Genomic DNA, 21,137 nt, shown 5'->3' on the forward strand with positions numbered 1-21,137 from the left:
TTTCATTTGCTTAGCTCCAGAATCAACACTCTTGGTGTCAGCAGCCAGGAAACCAAGAGACAAATTGCATTGGGAAAGTCTGCTGTCTGAGACCTTTACAAAGTACTGAAGAGCAACGATGTCAGTCTGGAGACTGAGATGTACCTGATCCAGGTCATGATCTTTGCAATTACTTACTATGCATTGGAAGTCTGGACAATGACTAGGGATGATAGAAGGAGAATTGATGCCTTTGAGCTGTGGTGCTGGAGAAGAGTAATGAATATATCATGGACTGCTAGATTGTTTTTTCCAAACAAGTTCATCCTAGAGAGGGCGAAACCAGGCCGCTCCTTGGAGGCAAGGATTCTGAAGCTTCTTCTGACATACTTTGGATATGTTGTTGCAAGGAGGGACCAGTCCTTGGAGAGGGACCTCATGCTTGGGAGGGTGGAGGGACAGCACTCTAGAAGACTTTCAATGAGATGGATTGATTCAGTGACTGGGGTAATGGAGGTAGTTGTGTTGGAGACAGTAAGATTGGCACAGGATAGAGCAGGGTTTAGGGCTGTTGTACATAGGGTCTCTGAGTTACAGGCGACTCGATGGCACATAACAACACTGGAAAAGAAAAGATGAGGAAAAATGGGATCTTGCTCATAGTTAAAAAGACCATTTCTAGATCCATCTTGAAATCTAATGTTGTGAGTGACAGGATAATGTCCATACATATACAGGTAAGACCTGTTATTACCACGACCACTCAAATATATGGATCAACACCCAAGGCCAAAGAGGAGGAAATAGATTACTTCTACCAACTTTTGCACAAGAGAACAAACAGATATGTCTTGGAGAGGGTACAACCAGAATGCTCTTTGGGGACAACAATGATGAGGCTTAGCCTCACATATTTTGGACATGTTGGTAGGGAAGAAGGGCTATTCCTTGGAGAAGGGTATGATGCTGGGAAGGGTAGAGGGTCAGTGAAGGAGAGAAAGACCCTCAACTAGATGAATTGATGTGTTGACTGCTTTAATGAGCTCTGGTGTGTCAGGAGGTGTGAGGATGGAACAAGATAGAACAGGGTTCAGATCTTTTGTTCATAGGGTCACTATGAGTCATACTCGATGACACCTGAAAACAACCAACTTTTGTAGTCAGAAATCGATTGAACATGCAACCAAGATACTTTGATAATGAGTGACTGGAATGCAAAAGTTGGGAACAGGGGGAAAGGATCAATATTTGGAAAGCGTAGACTTGGTGACAGAAATGAGGCCAAAGATCGAATGACATAATTTTGTACAATCAATGACTTATTCATTGGAAATGCCTTTTATAAGAAACACAAATGGTCACTACAAACATGGAATTCACCTGATGGTCTTCACAGGAATCAGATTGACTACCTCTGTGGAAGAAATCTCTGGAGAAGCTCTATAACAGCTGTGAAAACTCGGCCAGGTGCTGATTGTGGAACAGACTGCAAGTTCAAACTGAAGCTAAAGAAAAGAAAATAAAATGCATAAAATCCAAAGTTTGACCTTGAGCCTGTCCCACCAGAATTTAATCACCATCTCAGAAACAGGTATTGAGGCCTTAAATCCTAATGAACGAAGACCAAATGAACTATGGCAGGATATCGAGAAAAATCAGCCATGAAGAATGCATCTGTTTTCGTTGTTGTTGTTATGTGGCATTGAGTCACCTGTGACTCATAGTGACCCTGTGTATAACAGCTCTGAAGCCTGCCCTGTCCTGAACCAGTCTCACTGGCTCTGACACACCTACCCCCATTGCCCCAGTTACTGTTAATATTCATAAGTTTTTTGGGTTTTCCATCCTTACCAGCTGTTAACCTTTCCTCGATTTTTTTCTCTCCATTGTTCCTCCATCATTCTCCACCCCCTTATTTTATAGATAAACAAGAAACCAAACTTAAACCCATTGCAGCCTAGTATGAACAGACTCTGAGCTGACCCTCCCGAGAGTTTTCAGAGGCTGTAAATTCCACAGGAGATTACCCATCTTTCTGTCTAAGAGCCTGTAGTGAATTCAAACTGCCAGAGAGGTGCTACCTTTGGGATGGCAGTGCCAACTCTCCAAGGATAACCTGGGTTAAAAGATGTATTAAGGGGCTTTGTGTTTTTGTCACATATTTCTCTGTCTCCTAATTCATGCATGTTATGTTTATTTTACAAAGGTCTTCAATGTACATGCAGCATACAGCACAGAAAACTCTATAGACTAAAATAAGTAACTAGCTATAAACAGCATTACACATTTACTTGAAAAACTGTGATTGCTTTCTTAGAATTTTGACAGGATTTTTATAGTCATCATGACCCAAGGCTGTAACGAAAATGCCTCCCAAGGAAGGATTTAATAAGGCCTTATATTCTTCTCCATAAACTTCTCTGAGTGATAAACCAGAACCTTCGAGAGCAACAAGGACAGGAAAGGTTTCATTAAGAGCAAGACTATGACTTTGAACACTGGACAAACTGCTTTCACTACACATGCCAAAAAATGGGCTGCTGCCAGACACTTTTTAGGCCTCACCTCTCTCAAAATCCAAGCCTGTGAAGCCTTCCATTAGTGCCACATTTTCCATAACTCCCTCTGAGCCTCAATCTTAATGCCTGCTATGTCTCTCACAAGTGCAAGACTTATCTAAGCCTTAAACCCCAATACCCACCATCACTGGTGTGCTATGTAGTCCTGTGCTATGGATTGAATTGTGTCATCTCCCTTCACCCTCAGACATTGTTGGCATCCTCAAACCTATAGCCGTGGATGGAGTCCTATTTGGAAATAGAGTTCTTCTCTTCCTTAGGCCATGTCACTAGAGGGTGTGTGTTAAACCTCTTCACTTCCATATGTATTGAAAAGAGCAGATCAGATAAAGATGCATTTGTATATACTGAGGAAGAGAGATGCCCTATGAGGAATGCAAAGAACTAAGGAACGCTGTAGCTACCCCACAAGGAAGGAATCGTCATGGCTGAGGTCCTGATTTGGACCTCCAGAACTGTGAGAAAATACATTTCTGTTCTTTAAAGCCAAACACTTATGATATAATAGAACTAGACAACTAAGATACCCTGCTGCTGTCCCAAACAGAGTAAGGAACACAAGCCACACTCCAGCCACAAATACAGCTACATTTGGGGTGACCTGAGAGTTTCTGATTTATCTTGAGATTATCAGAATGTTTTGCCAAATTTATGCTCAAATTCACCATACCTCACTTACTTGCATGCTTTCTTCTGTTGTTTTCCAAAATGTAAGCACCCAGCCTATTTAACTTACTTCAAACAAGTTTTAAACTCTCTATGCTGGTCTCCTCATCTATAACGTGAACACACTGCTTCATGAGGTTTTTATGAGAATGAAATGAGATAATCCATGTAAGATAAATGATATTTTTTATTCCTCTTTGCCGCACCTCACCTCTCAGTTGACAATGGTTTAACTCCTAACTTAATGGTGCTAACTTATTATAGTCATTCCTCTCTTAGCTGTTCTCCCATATTGCTCTATGCCTCCTCCAACCTGATCTCTCTAGTCAGCCTGCCTTCCAGGGTGGTTCTCCTGGGCCTCTCGTAACATAGTTCCATAAGTAATAAACTTTCCTACCATCTTCAAACTCATCCCTGAATATACAGTGGTGTCCCTGACTTTCCCATAAGGATGAGAGTCCCTAACAGCCCCTTCAAATAAAGGTGATTCATTCCAATGTGTATCCGATCTCCGTATCTATTCAATCTGCACGCTGAGCAAGTTATTTGAGAAGCTGGACTCTGTGAAGAAGAATGTGGCATGAGGATTGGAGGAAGACTCATCAATAACCTCCGTTATGCTGATGACACAACCTTACTTGCTACAAGTGAGGAATTCTAGAAGTGCTTGCTACAGAAGATCAAAGACAATATGGATTGCAGTTCACCATCGAGAAAACAAAAATTCTCACACCAGACAGATAGACAATATCATGATAGATGAAGAAAAGACTGAATCTTTCGACTTCAACTTGGATCCACAGTCAATACACTTGGGACCAGCAGTCAGGAAATCAGGACATGGGAAAGTCTGCACTGGGAAAGTCTGCAGTCAAGAACATCTCTAAATTATTGAGGAGCAATGGTGTTAGTTTGATGACTAAAGAGCACTTGATTCAGGCCATGGTCTTTTCAATCACTTGCACCCGAGAGGTGGACAGTGAATGAGGATGACAGAAGTATTGATGCCTTTGAGTTGTGGTGCTGGAGAAGAGTACTGAATATCTCACGGACTGCCAGAAGAACAAGCAGATATATCTTAAAGAAGGTGCAGCCAGAGTGCTCCTTGAAAGGAAAGATGATAAAGTGTGATCTCACATACTTAGGGCATGTTGCTAAAAGCGGCTATTCCTTGGAGAAGGACATCATGCTTGGGAAGGTGGAGGGACAGAAAAAGAGAGGAAGACCCTCAGCCAGGTGGATTGATACAGTGACTACAACAGTGAGCTCGGGTGTGTGGATGTAAGTGTGTGGGCTCTAGTGTGTCGATTATGAAGATGGCTCAGGATATGAGAGGGTTCAGATCTGTTGTTCAGAGGGTCGCTATGGGTCAATGGCACCTAACAACTACGATAAAATTCCAACATACTGTGGGTACTGTCGTCAGGGCATAAAATAGTATCTTCCAGGCACATTGTGACTTCTAATGGCCTAGTTCTTTGAGAGTTGCACTGCAACCCAAAGGCTAAACCTCTCTGATCCGAACCCACCAATAGTTCTAATCAATTCCCGTGCAATTTACAGCCTCAGAAACCCAATTGAGAGTCAACTGTGAGTCATTTCTACCTCAGTAAGTTAGTGGACTCCACTATCTGATGGGAAAAAAACAAAAAAACAAGGGGGGGTAGGCAAGGAAAGAAAGAAAACCCAAAACCCTTACTCTTTCCTGTGAGTTTCCTACTATTTGATTTCTCCTCATCTCTTTACTGTTGCTCTACTTATTCATTGAAGATTCTCACATATGATTTGCAGCTTTTCATCTCCGATTACCAGTTAAACCATGCAGGAGGAGGAAAAATCATATAGTCAGATAGACTGGTACCACTATGAATTTGTGGTCTCAATATTGTTGAGAAATCCTGTCTCATGTTCAGCTCACTTATTTCCCCATGATTCTTTCAAAGCTTCTCTGCTCTCCTCAAAACTCCTACTCCTCAACAGTTCTTCAATTTTATCCAATAACTCATGGCCTGAGGATAAAAAATAAATAAAAACTCTCTGAAAGAAAGAAAATATAAAAGATGGGGAACCAACTTCCTACTGCCAAACTGAAAATGTATCTGCAGCCATCCTTCTCAACTGTTAGGGGGACAGACCCTTCTTCCAGTCTAGATCAAATTCCTCAGCTGCCTTCCAGACTCCTTCAGGATTAAAACTTCTCCTTTCCCACCCTTCACCATCAAGCTGATTCTGACTCATAGTAATCCTGTAGGACAGTGTAGAACTGCCCCATAGGGTTTCCAAGGCTGTTATCTGTATGGAAGGTCACTGCTACATCTTTCTCCTGTGGAAGAGAGTGGCTGATGGGGTGACAAATCACTGCCTTTCTGGTTAGCAGTGGAATTCTTTAACCACACTTTGAGGGAAACTCCTTGAAATAATAACAAACCCAAAACAGTCAGGCTTGATCCTGACTCATAATCACTTTCCACTGGATTTCCCAAGTAAATCTTTCTAGGAGCAGACTACACATCTTTCCAAACCAGAGCACATCTTTCCCATTGTTGTTGTTACGTGCCATCGAGTTGCCTGCGACTCGTAGTGACCCTATGTGCAACAGCTCTAAACCCTGCTCTATCCTCTGCCAATCTCATTGCCTCTGACACACCCATCCCAATTACCCCAGTCACTGAATCAATCCACCTCATAGAGGGCCTTCCCCTCCTGCGCTGTCCCTCCACCCTCCCAAGCATGATGTCCCTCCCAAGCATGATGACCGGTCCCAAGGACTGGTCCCTCCTTGCGACATGTCCAATGTCAGATGAAGCTTCAGAATCCTTGCCTCCAGCCCGGTTTAACCATCTCCAGGATGAACATACAGCAGACCTTCCCATTAGCAGTGCAATGTTTAATGCACTATATCACCAGAGCTCGTTTTATAGTAATAATAGCTCTGGTGGCATAGTCTATAGAAAGTTTTACTGCTAACCTAAAGGCCTTGCCTCTCAGGCAGTTTGAATGCACCAGTGGCTCCACAGAAGAAAGACAATCCCCTCCCAAAGTATTTGTTGTTGTTGTGTGCCATCAAGTCACCTGTGACTCATGGCAACATTGTGGACAATAGCTCTGAACATGCCTTAGCTTGAGACAATCTCACGTTTTCTGACACACCTGTCACTGTGGCCACAGTCATGTCAATCCATCTTATCTGAGATCTTCCTCTCCTGTGCTGCCCCTCCACTCTTCTGAGCATGATGTCCTTTTCCAAGGACCGGTCCTTCCTGGCCATGTACCCAAAATATGTGAAACAGAGCTTCAAAATCCTAAACTTCAAGGAGAAACTTGGTTTTATTCTCTCCAAGACAGACCTATTTGTTTTCTTGGCAGTCCATGGTATACTCAGAACTCTTCTCCAGCACCACAGCTTAAAGGCATCAATTCTTCTTCTGTCATCCTTAGTCTGACATCGTTGCTCTTTATCACTCTGGAGAGTTCCCTGGCAGCAGACTTTCCCAAAGCAACTTGTTTCTTTATTTCCTGACTGCTAGTGTCAAGACTGTCTTTTCATTGTGGAACCAAGCAAGATGAAATTGTTAAAAACCAATCCAGTGCAGGATCACCTTTGAGTGAATTCCAACTCCATGACAAGGAGAGAGAAAAAGTTTATTGAGGAGAGCTCTGATGATGTAGGCCTAGGAAGTTGGAGTCCTTTCCAAGCATGATGTCCTGTTCAAAGGACTTGTACCTCCTACCAGCATGTCTAAATTATGTCAGACGATGTTTTGCTATCCTTGACTCCAAGGAGCTGCCAGGCTGCGGCTTTTGCAAGACATATTTGTCCTTTTGGCAGTCTGTGGAATATTCAGCATTCTTCTCCAGCACCACAACTCAAAGTCATTGATTAGTCTTCTGTCATCCTTATTCATTGTCCAACCTTCAGATGCATAGCAAGTAATTGAAAAGATTGTGGTTCACATCAGGAACACCTGAGTCTTCAAACTAACGTCATTGCTTTTCAGCACCTTGGAGAGATCCCTGATAGCTAACTTTCCTAATGCAATATGTCTTCTGATTTTCTAAATCATTAACAATTTCTATCTTTTCTTCATCCATCGTGATTTTGCCTATTGGCTCGGTGATGAGTTTTGTTTTCTTGATGTTGAGATAAAACTCACATTTAAAGCTACAGTTTTTATTATTACTAATATTTTATTATTCATATATATTGTTTCATGCATGTACATTGTATTTTTAAATTCTTTTATTGTTATTTTAATGAAAGTTCTCAGAGAAGTTGGATTTTCATTCATTCATTATTGCACATTTTTCTCCCTTACCCCTCCCCAGTTTCATTTTTTTAATTTGTTTTTAAATATTCATTCATTGTCACACAAGTCCCCCTCCTCCAGTCCTCTTTGCAATGTACCTCTTATCCTGGATTATTGTCATACATATAATGACTAATTATATATTTATTTAAACACTTCTTTCTTTTCCTCATCTGTTCCAGTGAATGATTCTCTTAATGTGATGTTAGATTCTATTGTCTAGAATTTTGTTAAGAATGTTAACGTCTATATTTAGGAGGGATACTGGTATATAGTTTTCATTTTTAGTTGTATCTTTGCCTAGTTTATCATCAGCATTATCCATGCTTCTTAAAGAGTATTTTATAGTATTTTATTTTTTTTCCTATATTCTGAAATACTTTTAATTGAATTGCTGTCAGTTCTTCTCTGAATGTTGAGTAGAATTCACACTCGTGAAGCCATCTGGGCAAGAACATTTTTTGGTCTGGAGTGCTTTATGATTTGCTCCATATATTCTTATTTTTAAAAATTTTATACTGGTTTATTTACAAATTTCAAATACATTGTTTTTCATATCAGATATTTCCCATTTCCTTCACCCTTCTACCCATTAAATTGTGTGACCCTATGATTAACAACCCCCACATCCTGACCCTTCTGCTCCCACCTTCCCCCCTTAGATCCTCATGCTTCTTCTACAATAATGGTCTTATGCAGTATTTGTCCTTATGGGACTGAATTAGTTCACTTAGCATACTGCTATCCAGTCCCTCCCAAGTTAGGTAGTAATTTACAAAATTATTGTTCCTGCATACTGCGTAGTATTCCTTTGTGTGAATGTACCATAATTTCTTGATCCATTTGATTGTGGTTGGACATTTGTGCTGTTTTCATGTTCTTGCAATGGTGAGCAGGAGTGGCATCCACTTCCTAAACAACATGCCTCTGGAAACTCTGTGAAGTTTGATAAATGATGATAGTTATAGAAAGGCTTCAGGCCTTTTGTTCATAGGGTCGCGATGAGTCGTGCTTGACTTGACAACAATCAACAAATGACAACAACAGTGAACATTGGTGAACAAGTCTCCATTTGTTCCTCAGTTATCATTTTCTCAGGGTATATTCCAAGCATTGGAATAGCTGGGTCTTATGAAATTTCTTTGTTCAGCTTTTTGAGGAAGCACCAAACTGCCTTCCAGAGTGGTTGTACCATTTTAAAATTGCACCATACATTGTATTTTTAATACAGTTTTTAATATATATATCTCATCTCATATAATGAACTTTTTAATGTTGTGTCATATAAAATTAATCACCATTGATCTATGCCCTGTCTTTTCAGTTCTCCACTGGATCTTTCCTAATTCCTTCACCCCCTGCCTCTACCCACAAAACTCTGCCATCCTAGTCATTACTATCCTTTCCATCCTTAGCCTCCTTCCCCACCCCTTCCCTCTTTGGAAATTTATACACATCATACTAGGTATCCTACTATTTTTACAATAATGCAAGTATTCCATATTTGTCCAGAATAATGCTCTCTAGCCTTTCTTATGTATGTTTCGAAATTGTTGCTTTTCAAGGCTGTAGTCTTTAATCTTCTACAGCAAGCACTTCGAGTCCTCTTCACTTTCCACAAGCAAAGTTGTGCCACCTGCATGATTAAGTTGTTGATGAGTCTTCCTCCAATCTTGATGCTGCATTCTTCTTCATATGGTCCAGCTTCTCAAATGATCTCTTGTGCTTACAGATTGAACAGATATGGAGAAATGGTTCAGCCCTAACACATACCTTTCCTGATTTTAAACCATGCAGTGTTCCCTTGCTCCGTTTATACACCTAAAAAGTAAGCAACTGTGTTGCCAACCCAAAGGAAAGTGTGGTTCAAATCTGCTCCTTGGGAGAAACCCCTTTGAAGCCCTCCTTGATGGTCAGCTATGACTCAGCTGTGGCTCAATATAATGACACTCAAAATCCAAATACTATTAGTATTCCCATTTTATAAATGAAGATACTGAGGGAAAGGAGATTCAGTAATTTGCCCAAGATTACCCAGCTCTTCAGTGCCAGACTCTAGATGTAACTCCAAGTAGCCAGAGCCCTGTGCTCTCTAATTGATAACCCTTAAACCGTCACTTCCCTGTCCCCCTTTTTCTCTTTCCCTTCCTTTTCCACAGGGTGAAACTCCATCTCACATACTTTGGGCATGTTGTCCAGAGGGCCCAGTCCTTGGAGAAGGACATCGTGTTTGGAAGGATAGAAAGTCAGTGCAAAAGAGAAATACTACAACCAGGAGAGAATAAAATAGATGAATAGGACCTTCTAAGAATCAAATCCCTATCCACAACCAAAAACTTTTCCAACAGAGTAAAAAGGAAAGTCACAGACTGGGGAAAAATATTTGGTAATGACATGTCTGATAAGGGATTAATAGCTAGAATTTATAGAATACTCCAGCACCTCAAGAAGATAAAGGTAAACAACTCAGTGAAAAATGGGCACAAGATATGAACAGACACTTCACAAAATAAGACATTCAAATGGCCAACAAGCACATGAAGAAATGTCCATAATCCCTAGCTCTAAAAGAGATGCAAATCAAAACAACTATCAGATATCATCTCACTCCAATAGCAAAGTTCAACAGAGCAGCAGACAACAAATGCTGGTAAGGTTGTGGAGAAATTGGAAAATTGTTCACTGGTGGTGGGAGTGTAAAATGCTGCAGCTAATCTGGAAGTCAATATGGCGCTTTCTCAAAAAGTTGGAAATAGAAATACCATTTGACCCAGCAATTGCACTACTGGGAATACAACCTAAAGAAACCAAAACTGCCACCTAAGCAGATATATGCACACCCATGTTTACTGCTGCTTTGTTCACAATGTTAAAGAGATGGAAGCAACCCAAGTGCCCATCAATAAATGAATGGCTAGAGAAGCTGTGGTATATTCACACAGTGGAATACTACTACAGCACTGAAAAACAAGGAAATCATAAAATATTACAAAATGGGTGACCCTGGAGGACATTATGCTTATTATGCTAACTGAAATATCTCAGTCACAAAAGGACAAATACTACATAATGCCATTGTTATAAAACAGGACTGACATGGGGGTTGGGGGAAAACTAAGAAAAGAGGGGATTTGAAATAGATGAGGGAAAGAACTGTCTAAAAGAAATGTTGTTGTTATGTGCCATCGAGTCATTTGTGACTCATATGTACAAAAGCCCTAAATGCCATTCTATCCTGTGCCAACCTCGCTGTCTCAAAGACATTCATTCCCACCACTCCACTCACAGAATTGATCCATCTCATCGAGGGTCTTCCTCTTCTGCGCCGTCCCTCCACTCTTCCAAGCATGATGTCCCTCTCTAAGGACCTCCTTGCAACATGCCCAAAGTATGTCAGACGAAGCTTCAGAATCCTTGACCCCAAGGAGCACTCCGGCTTCACTCTCTCCAGGACAAACCTGTTTGTTCTCCTAGCAGTCCATGGTATATTCAACACTCCTCCAGCAGCACCACAGCTCAAAGGCATCAATTCTCTATCATCCCTATCCACTGTCCAACTCTCCGAAGCATAGCAGCAGCATAGCACGTAATTGCAAAGACTATAGGATTAGGTATTACTTGCATGACAACAGTCCAGAATAATACATGCATAACAAAGTGGACTGGGGGGGCGCAGGGGAGGAGGGAGGAAATTGTGCAACAATGAAAGAATCTCTTTAAAGAGAAAAGTGAACTGGGGGTGGTAGGGAGGAAAATGTGCAACAATGAATGAATGAATGGAAATCCAAGTTTTCTGTAAACTTTCGTTAGAATATCAATTTAAGAAATTTAAAAATTAAAAAAAAGAAAGGAATACCATCAATGAGATGAATTGACACAGTGGCTATAACAATGGGTTCTAGTATGTCTGAGATGGTAAGGATGGCATACGATAGGGCAAGGTTCAGATTCATTGTTCATAGGGTGGCTATGAGTCATACTTGACTCCACAGTACAGAACAACAACAGTGCCATATAAGCAACTATTGGCTACAGTTTGATATGTGTCATTGCAGAACTTTGCTTTTGCATTAGTGTATATGCTGTACATAGATGTCTTGATGCATGCTATTTTGCATCTGGTTGATTTTTTTTGGTGGGTTTTTTTTCCTTTTTTCTTTAATACTTCTCTCAGAAATCCATAGTTATACCAGCAGAGGGTCAGCGAAGACCAAATGTGCAGCCCACCTCTGGCAGAAATCAAGAGCAAATTCATACAATGCTATGAAAATCGCACCTACCTCAAGTTTTTGCCCTCTTTTCACAATAGTCAAGAAGTGGCCAAGCATGAGACAAGCTCCCCCAAACTCCCTTTCCCCAATTAATAGGAATCAAGGAGGAGACCCTTACGTCTCCTACAGCCTCATCTTTTATTATCTTCCTTGAGTTACCAAGGACTAAACAACATTGTAGAATGTTCTGATGGCTTAGTGGTAAGAAGCTGCGCTGCCATTCCAAAGGCATGTGGTTCAAATCTACTAGCTACTCCTGGAGAGCAAAATGAGCAGTTGCCTCCCATATGATTTAGGGCCTCTGCAAATTGCTGGACTGTCAGCTATGAATTGGTTCCGACTTGACAGCACAAAGAACTTATCTCCACTGGTTCTGCTCTACTAGAGATCCTGGCCTAAGTCAGAGCAGCACTAGATAACAATTTTTGCTTAATGGCTTCCTCCTCCTTGCCATCAAGTGGATATCGACTTATAGCAGATCCTCCACTGGATTCCCAAGGCTGTAAATTGCACATAAAGAGATGTCCACCTTTCTCCCTCAGAACCATTTGTGGGTTCAAACCACCAGAGAGGCATGGCCTTCGGGTTTGCAGCGCAATTCCCTGTGGACTACACTACCAGAGCTCCCTAGTAACAGTTAACATAGTGGTAAATTAAAAGTTAAACCATTTCAAAATAGGAGTAGGGAGGTGAGAGGAAGAGGAAACCACCACAGAAGTGCCACCTTAAGATTAACCACCTTAAGATTAGCAGTGCTCCTACCTAAAGACCAGCAGACTAGGCCTCTAGAGCTCAAAGGCACATGATCATTATCAATCCAAGCATATTTTTTACTTTGTGAAGTTTATCTATCTCTGTCTGTCTGTCTATCTATCTTTCTCTCTTCTTATTGCCCTACTGGCAAGAAGCTACATGGCAATCCCAAAGGCACATGGTTTGAATCCACCAGCTGCTCCATGGAAGAAGGATGGACAATCACCTTCTCTGTGTTTTACTCCTTCTGAAAACCCTCCAGGGGGTCAGCTACGGGTCAGTTCCGACTCGACCATACACAACAACATTATTATTGTACATGTTGTTGTTGTGTGCCATCGAGTCAGAATCAATTCATAGGTGACCCTCTGGAGGGTGTTCAGAGGCAGTAAATTCCCGGGAGGACATTGCCCATCCTTCTGCAGAGGAGCAGGCTGCATATTCAAAACCATGTGCCTTTGGGATTGCAGTTCAGTTTCTTACCACTAGGCGACCAGGGAGCTCTATTATATACATAATAAGAAATTATGTATATTATTTAATATAAGGTGGGTGAATCAACTCCACGGCCCTCAGGCCTGCCTTTAATTGTTTTTTTGTGAAACATTTTTCTAGGGCATGTAACCCTGGTATGTCCACTTGCTGTACAGAGGTAACTCGTGGTTGCTGTGAAGCCGAACACTGTGGCACTGCTGAGTCAAATGTGAGAATGGTTACCCATGGTGGACAGTGTTTGGTGGAGCTCCCCAATTAAAACAAGCTTGGAAGCAGGAGTGGCATGTACTTCCACAATAGCTTGCCTCGGGAACCCCCATGAACCTGGAGAAAGGATGAAAGTTATATAGGAGGTGTCCAGGACTTTCTTCATAGGGTCGCTATGAGTCGCCTACGACTCGACGGCACCACCACCACAACAGTTATTTAATATATATTATATATTATTTTTTAATAATATATATTAAATAAATAAATATAATATAAACAAAATCTATTATATATGTATGTATCTATGTGTGTTTGTGTGTATATACATATATACACACACACACACACACACACACACACACACACACACACACACACACACACACACACACACACACACACACATACACACACACATATCTGGTGGTCTAGTGGCAAGAAGCTGCACTGCAATTCCAAAGGCACATAGTTCGAGGCTACCAGCTGTTCTTCGGTACAAAAGGCTAGGCAATCTCCTCCCATGCTATTAATTAATTGCCTCTGAATACCCGCTGGAGGGTCAGCTATGGGTCCGTTCCGACTCTACTGTACACAACAAAACAAACTCTCTCTCTCTCACTTGTTATGCATCAGAGAGTTGGACAATGACTAGGGAGGATAGAAGGAGAATTGACGCCTTTGAGCTGTGGTGCTGGAGAAGAGTATTGAATGTACCATGGACTGCCAAGAAAACAAAGAGATTCATCCTAGAGAGGGTTAAACCAGGCTGCTTCTTGGAGGCAAGGATTCTGGGCCTTCGTCTGACATACTTTGGACATGTTGTAAGGAGAGACCGGTCCTTGGAGAGGGATATCATGCTTGGGAGGGTGGAGGGACGGCGCAGGAGGGGAAGACCCTCTATGAGGTGGATTGATTCAGTGACTGGGGTAATTGGGATGGGTGTGTCAGAGGCAATGAGATTGGCACAGGATAGAGCAGGGTTTAGGGCTGTTGTACATAGGGTCGCTATGAGTCGCAAACGACTCGATGGCACATAACAACAACAACAACCAAAGGCAATTTGGTTGTTTTGGATGCTGTAATAATAGTAATTAAAAAAAAAAACTTCTACCTCTAAAAATCTAACTGTACAGTGCCTCATCTCATTCCCCTGTCCCTCCCTACCTAAAGGGAACCATCATCCTCGATCCTACATAAATCCAATGCCGTTCCTTTTACACTTTAATTGTATGCCTGTGTGTGTATGCACTTCCTAAAAAGTATATACTTTCATTATAATAAGGAACCCTGGTAGCAGAGTGAATAACATTCAGGCTGCTTGCCAAAAATTGGTAGTTCAAATCCACCAGACACTCCACTGGAGCATGGCAGGCAGTGTTGGCATTTTTGTTCATTAGAATCAATTTTAAATTTATAAAGAGGGTATCAGAACATAGGTGCTATTTTGGGGACCCATTTCCCACCTTAACGTTTAAGTTTCTAAGACTTACTCATGTCCATTTGCGTGTTACTATACTCATTACTTTTTATTCTTGTAGGATAAGCTCTTACTGTATAAAATAACAATACAGAATCTTTCTGCCCTTAGTTCTCTCTACTTACCACATGCTTCCTTCAGATATTCACATGATGCCTTCACTCACTTGCTCACCCCATAATTCAAATGAGGAAACTCAGAGAGGTCTTTTCTGACACCAACATAAATAATATCTATGTTATTCTCTGTCTTGCTACCTTTTTAATTTTCCTCATAATGTGTCTCACAATTGTACTGAATATTCTCTCTCCCTTTCCAGCTCTACCCTACCCATTTCCACCCTACTCTGTGTTCTGGCAGATGACCCTTTAATGATCTGCAGCAATGGGAGTTTTTGCCTTTTGGATTTCCTTTGAAAAATGTCGTGAAGAAACAGAAGGCTGGAAGTGACTCAGATCATAATCTTTGTTACACAGTTTGCTCCTTGATGCAACTTTTCAGCAGCTTCAGTTCTCTACTGAAGGTCACATTCCTGTTTGGTAACTATCTCTTACTTCTAGGCTTCTTCCTAGGTTCTGGTGTCTACTCCCTCCCTCTGCCTTTTAAGGACAAGTCTTGAATAGTGTCTCCTTACCCTATCCCTCAGGGCTTAACCGTTCTTCCTTATTTTCCACAACTTTGTAAATAGTCCCATTTCAAAAACTCTCAGTTCTTCTGTTTGAGTGAACCATCTATTTCCTACAAGTATTCTGGCTCAAAGGATTGGCTTATATCTGGTTTTATTCCCTTATTGTCTCTTTACCCCACTAGATTATAAGTTTCATGAGGGTGGAACTTTGCTTTCCTACTGAATTCATAATAAGCATGCAATCTATTTCGGTAAATGGATTTTTAAATGCATACTATAACGCATTTCAAGTGCTTACACACACACACACATGTGCATGCTCTAAGTATTACTTTCTCAGGCCTCTTTGCAAACAAATGTAAGAAATTTATTTAAGATAGATACCTAGTAGGCTTGAATACAGGCTTGAAGGTGAGTGAGATTTTAATTTTAATAGACACAACCAAATTGTTCTCCAAAATAAATGTATTGTTTTAACGTTTACCTAGAGGATAAAAAGTGCCTCTTTCCCCTTAGCAGCATTGGGGTTTATCCATTTTTACATTTTTAGCAATTACATATGCTAAAAAGTTATTTCATTATTGTTTTTAAAAGCCTTCCATGAATTACCTTTGAGCCTTAAATGTATTGATAATTTCTTCTTAGATGTCTTGATAATTTGTTGTGGCTTCTCTATGAGTCTCCAATTACAATCTGCCTGACTGTTCTCTTATGCTATCGTTTATTTCTAATCTCACCCATTTGCCATTTTTGACAAAACACATTCTAGATTTTAGTTCACGTCAGTTTGTCTACTGCAGAGCATCAGAGACTGTAGTTTGCAATGTGGATTGAAGCTCAACATCAAGATAACAAAGATTGTCACCACTGTGCCAACTGGCAGCACCATGATGGATGGAGAAGAGACTGAGATTATTAACAATTTCAGCTTGCTAGGCTCCACAATCAATACTCTTGGCACAAGCAGTCAAGAAATCAAAAGATGAGTTGCATTAGGAAAATCTATTGTCAGGGAACTCTTGAGACTGCTGAAGAGCAAGGATGTCAATCCAGAGACTAAGGTGCACCTAATCTAGGCCATGGTTTTTGCAATTACTTGCTATGCATCAGAAAGCTGGACAATGACCAAGGATGATAGAAGAATTGATGCCTTTGAGTTGTGCTGGAGAAGAATTTTGAACATCCATAGACTGCCAAGAGAACTACCAGGTCTGTCTTGGAGAGGGTGAAACCAAGCTGCTCTTTGAAGGCAAGGATTCTGAGACTCTGCTCACATACTTTGGGCATGTAGCCAGGAGAAGAGTATCCATCTCACATACTTTGGGCACGTAGTTTTTGGAGAAGGATATCAGGCTTCAAAGTGTGTGGAGGGGAAGCTCAGGAAAGATGGATTGACAAAACGACTGGGGTAATCAGAAAAGGTGTGTCAGAGACAGTGAGATTGGCTCAGGATAGAGCTGGTTTCACAGCTATTGTGCATAGGGTTGTTATAAGTTGTAGTTGACTTGATGGCACATAACAACAATTTATCTACAAAGTGAAATGTGTTATTTCATCCTAGTCTTTTGCATGTACTTTTCCTTTTTCAATAGTATATTTTCTTGTATGAAAGTTTGTTATTTGTTTGTTATTTGTGTTTTAGGACTTTTCCTACTACCAAAGCTTAGTTATCTACTGCTCCTCTAACAGAGATACCGCAAGCAGATGTCTTTTTCAGACAGAAATTTATTCCTTTTTAGATCACTGTTATGTGCTATTGAGTGAGAACCAACTTGTAGCTGACCCTACAGCCACAAGTTTTCAGAGGCAGCAAATCACTCAAGGAGAGTTTACCATGTGCCTTTGGGTTAGCAATGCAACTCTTTACCCACTAGGCCAGCTACTAGATGGTTTGACCCGTCTGTCGCCCCTATACCCGGGCCAGTCCACCAGTTTGCATGTCAGGACCACTACAGACCTCCACCAGAATTTCCTCTGGCTTTGCCCTGCGAAGGCATAGATTCACCACCAAAGGTTCCCTCAGGATAGCTTCTCGTAAGACACCCCTACCTGGTAGGCCACTAGAAGCCATATTCAGGATACCAGCTCTCTCGTGGGTTCTAGAAGAAGGTCCTTGTTTCCTTCACTGTAGAAAGGCCTGGAAATCTACTACCATAAAGATTATGGCCAAGGAAATGTGATGTAGCAATTCTACTATTTAACACATGGTGGCACCATGATTTACTTGTAGAGGTCCAGTGTCTCTGCACTGTATGTAGGGGAAGGAGCCTGTTTCCCTTACTGAATGGACTTGACACATCTTTTCTGGAAATGATTTGCTAGTGAGGAGTTAGGTTTTGGTTTAGTGGGTAGGTGTGAGGAATCCCTGGGTAATACAATGATGTTTGACTGCCAACTGAAGTATTTGAGTCCATCTACTTGTACATAACAACAATCTACTCCTGGAAAACAAGTCATTGAAAACATAGAGGATGGTTCTGCTGTGCACAAGGAATTGATTCAGAGGGCAGCTGGTAGTAGTGAGTGTGAGGTAAATCTCATTTTGGTTTTGATTTACAAATGGTGGCCTAGAGGCAAGAAACTACACTGCAACCCCAAAGGCTCATGGTTTAAGGCCACCAGCTGCTCCATGGGAGAAGGATGAGCAGTCTCCACTTGTGCGATTAACTGCCTTTGAAAACCCGCTGGAGGGTCAGCTACGGGTCAGTTCCGACTTGATGGTATAAAACCACAACAACAATGACCAATGATGCACACTTTTCCTGATTTCAAACTATGCAGTGTCCCCTTGTCCTGTTTGGACAACAGCTTCTTGGTCTGGGTCTAGGTTTCTTATGAGCACAAGTAAGTGTTCTGGGATTCCCATTCTTAATCAGTGTTAGTCATAGTTTGTTGTGATCCACACAGTTAAATACCTTTGCATAGTCAATAAAACACAAATAGACATTCTTCTGGTATTGTGTGCTTTCAGCCAGGATCCGTCTGACATCAGCAGTGATAACCCTGGTGCCACGACCTCTTTTAAACCCATCTTGAAAAAAAAAACCCATCTTGAACTTAAGGAAGATGTACATTAGGATTTTATCCTTTCTCCAAATTTATTCAATCTATATACTGGGGAAAAAAAGTCATTCAAGAAGCTGAAATGGATAAAGAAGAATGTGGCATCAGGATCAGAGGAAGACTCATCAACAACCAGAATTATTCAGATGACACACAACCTTATTTGCTGGCAATCTCCTCCTGTATGATTTACTGATTCTGAAAATCCACTACGTCAACTGAGTCGGTTTTTACTCGATGGTAAATAACAAGTACTAGAATATGTTCTGAAATTGAGAAGCTAGAATCTTCCTACAACATTCTTCTTTAAGAAACCTGTTGAACGTGCACATCTATGTTTATTGCTGCATTGTTCACAATAGCCTAGAGATGAAAACAATCCAAGTGCCCATCAACCAATGAATGGATAAAGAAGCTGTGATATGTTCAAACAATGGAATACTATACAGCACTGAAAAACAAGGAATTCATAAAATATTGTACAAAATGGATGACCATGGAGGACGTTATACTGAGTGAAATATCACAGTCAAAAAAGGTCAAATGTTGCACAATGCCACTGTCATAAAACAGAACTGACATAGGATTTGAGGGAAACGAAGAAAAGAGGGGATAAAAAATGTACAATGCATTAAAACAGATGAGGGAAAGAACTGTTTAAAGGATATATGATTAGGTATTATTTGTATAAAAACAGTCCAGAATAAGAGCTGCATAGCAAAGTGACCTGGGGGGGGGGGAGGAAATTGTGCAACAATGAAAGAATTTGGTTTTTAAAGAGAAAAATCAACTTGGGGGATGAGTAAGAAGGAAAATGTGCAACAGTGAATGAATAGAAATCCAAGTTCTCTATAAAATTTCATTAAAATCACAATTAAAATTAAAAAAATTAAGTATATTTAAAACAACAACAAAAAAAGACCCAATTACAAAATGGACAAAAGACATGGAAAGAATTTTTTTTTAACTTAATTCACTTTCTTTGTTATACAAACTCCACTATGTGGTGGCCACAGCTGGAGCCTGAGTCTTCTGTACAGAGACCGTGGTGTGCTTTACAAGATGGTCTGTGAATTCCTGGTAGGGAGACTTGGGGAACACGGTCTCTTTACAGAAATCTGGGGTAAAGTAGCTGTAGGTCTTGGAGATGGCATCAAAGGTGGCCTTGGCAAAGTTGACCAGGGTGGCTGTGCAGCACCTGGCTGAGGTGTAACAGTCATCAATTCCAGCCATCAGCACCAGCTTCTTGGGCACAGGGGCCTAGACGATTCCAGTGCCTCGGGGTGCAGGGATCAGACGCACTAGCACAGCACCAACAGAGAGCCACAGCAGCCCAGTCACCTTGCAGGGAACGGTGTGAGGCTTGCCAGTCTTGTTCCCACAGTAGGCATGCCACACAGGGACAATGGAGAGCTTGGCTAGGATAATGGCCCCACAGATAGCAGTAGCCACCTCCTTGGAGCACTTGACACCCAAACCAACATGACCATTATAGTCTCCAATGATGACAAAGGCCTTGAACCTGGTCCGCTGGCTGGCGCCTGTCTGCTTCTGCACTGGCGTGATTTTCAAGACCTCATCCTTGAGGGACATCCCCAGGAAAAAGTCGATGATCTCCTTGATGGGCAGTGAGAAGAGATAAATCTCCTCCGAGGACTTGATCTTCATATCTTTGACCAGACGGCCCAGTTTGGTGACAGGGAGCCACTCCTTGTCCTCAGCTTTGCCTCCTTGAGCTCCACGGCCCCTCCCATGGCCCTGTTCACTGCCACAGCAGCTACCGAAGCCTCGGCGGAAGCCTCTGCGGGCTCCCAGGGTCCCTGGGGTCTCAAGGCCCTCCAGGGCCTCCCGCTGCACTGGCGTCATCTGTCATTTGGTGCTTTCTCAGAGAAGACGACGACGATTTTTTTTTTTAAAAAAAAGATACCTATAGTCAACTGGTTTTTGACAAGGAGATGAAATCAGTTAAGTGGGGAAATGACAGCCTTTTTAATAAATGGTGTTGGCAATTTTGGAAAACTCAAGCAAGATCCACACCTCACTCCATACACAAAAACCAACTCAAAGTGCATCAAGGACCTAGGACTAAAACCAAGGACTATAAACTTCTTTAGAGAAAAGCTTGGAAGAACTCTAGAAGCCCTAATCCATAACATGAACAGTCTTCCAAGCATCTGGAAAAACGTACAACCAGGAGAAGATAAAATAAAAGAATGGGACCTTCTAAGAATCAAATCCCTATGCACATCCAAAAACTTCTCCAACAGGGCAAAAAGGGAAGCCACAGACTGGGAGAAAATATTTGGTAATGACATGTCTGATAAGGGACTTATATCTAGAATTTATAAAATACTCAACCACCACAACAAGATTAAGGTAAACAACCCAATTGAAAAATGGCACAGGATATGAACAGACACTTCACCAAAGAAGACATTCAGATGGCGAACAAACACATGAAGAAATGTTCAAGATCCCTAGCTCTAAGAGAGATGGAAATCAAAACAACTAAGAGACATCATCTCACCCCAGCAAGAATAGCAAAATTTAACAGAGCAGCAAACATCAAATGCTGGCGAGGTTGTGGACAGACTGGAACCCTTATTCACTGATGGTGGGAGTGTATAATGGTACAGCCACTGTGGAAGGCACTATGGCGCTTTCTCAAAAAGTTGAAAATAGAAATACCATTTGACCCAGAAATTCCAC

The 21,137-nt window shown here is 41.4% G+C and overlaps 1 pseudogene; it reads right to left on the reverse strand.

Annotated features, from left to right (window-relative positions):
* Positions 1-19,427: 19,427 nt before the first annotated feature.
* Positions 19,428-20,301, reverse strand: LOC102877228 (annotated as a pseudogene).
* Positions 20,302-21,137: the final 836 nt, after the last annotated feature.

This window comes from Elephantulus edwardii, unplaced genomic scaffold, assembly GCF_000299155.1.
Source record: "Elephantulus edwardii isolate Elephantulus edwardi_28Jun2011 unplaced genomic scaffold, EleEdw1.0 scaffold00040, whole genome shotgun sequence".
Lineage (NCBI taxonomy): Eukaryota > Metazoa > Chordata > Mammalia > Macroscelidea > Macroscelididae > Elephantulus > Elephantulus edwardii.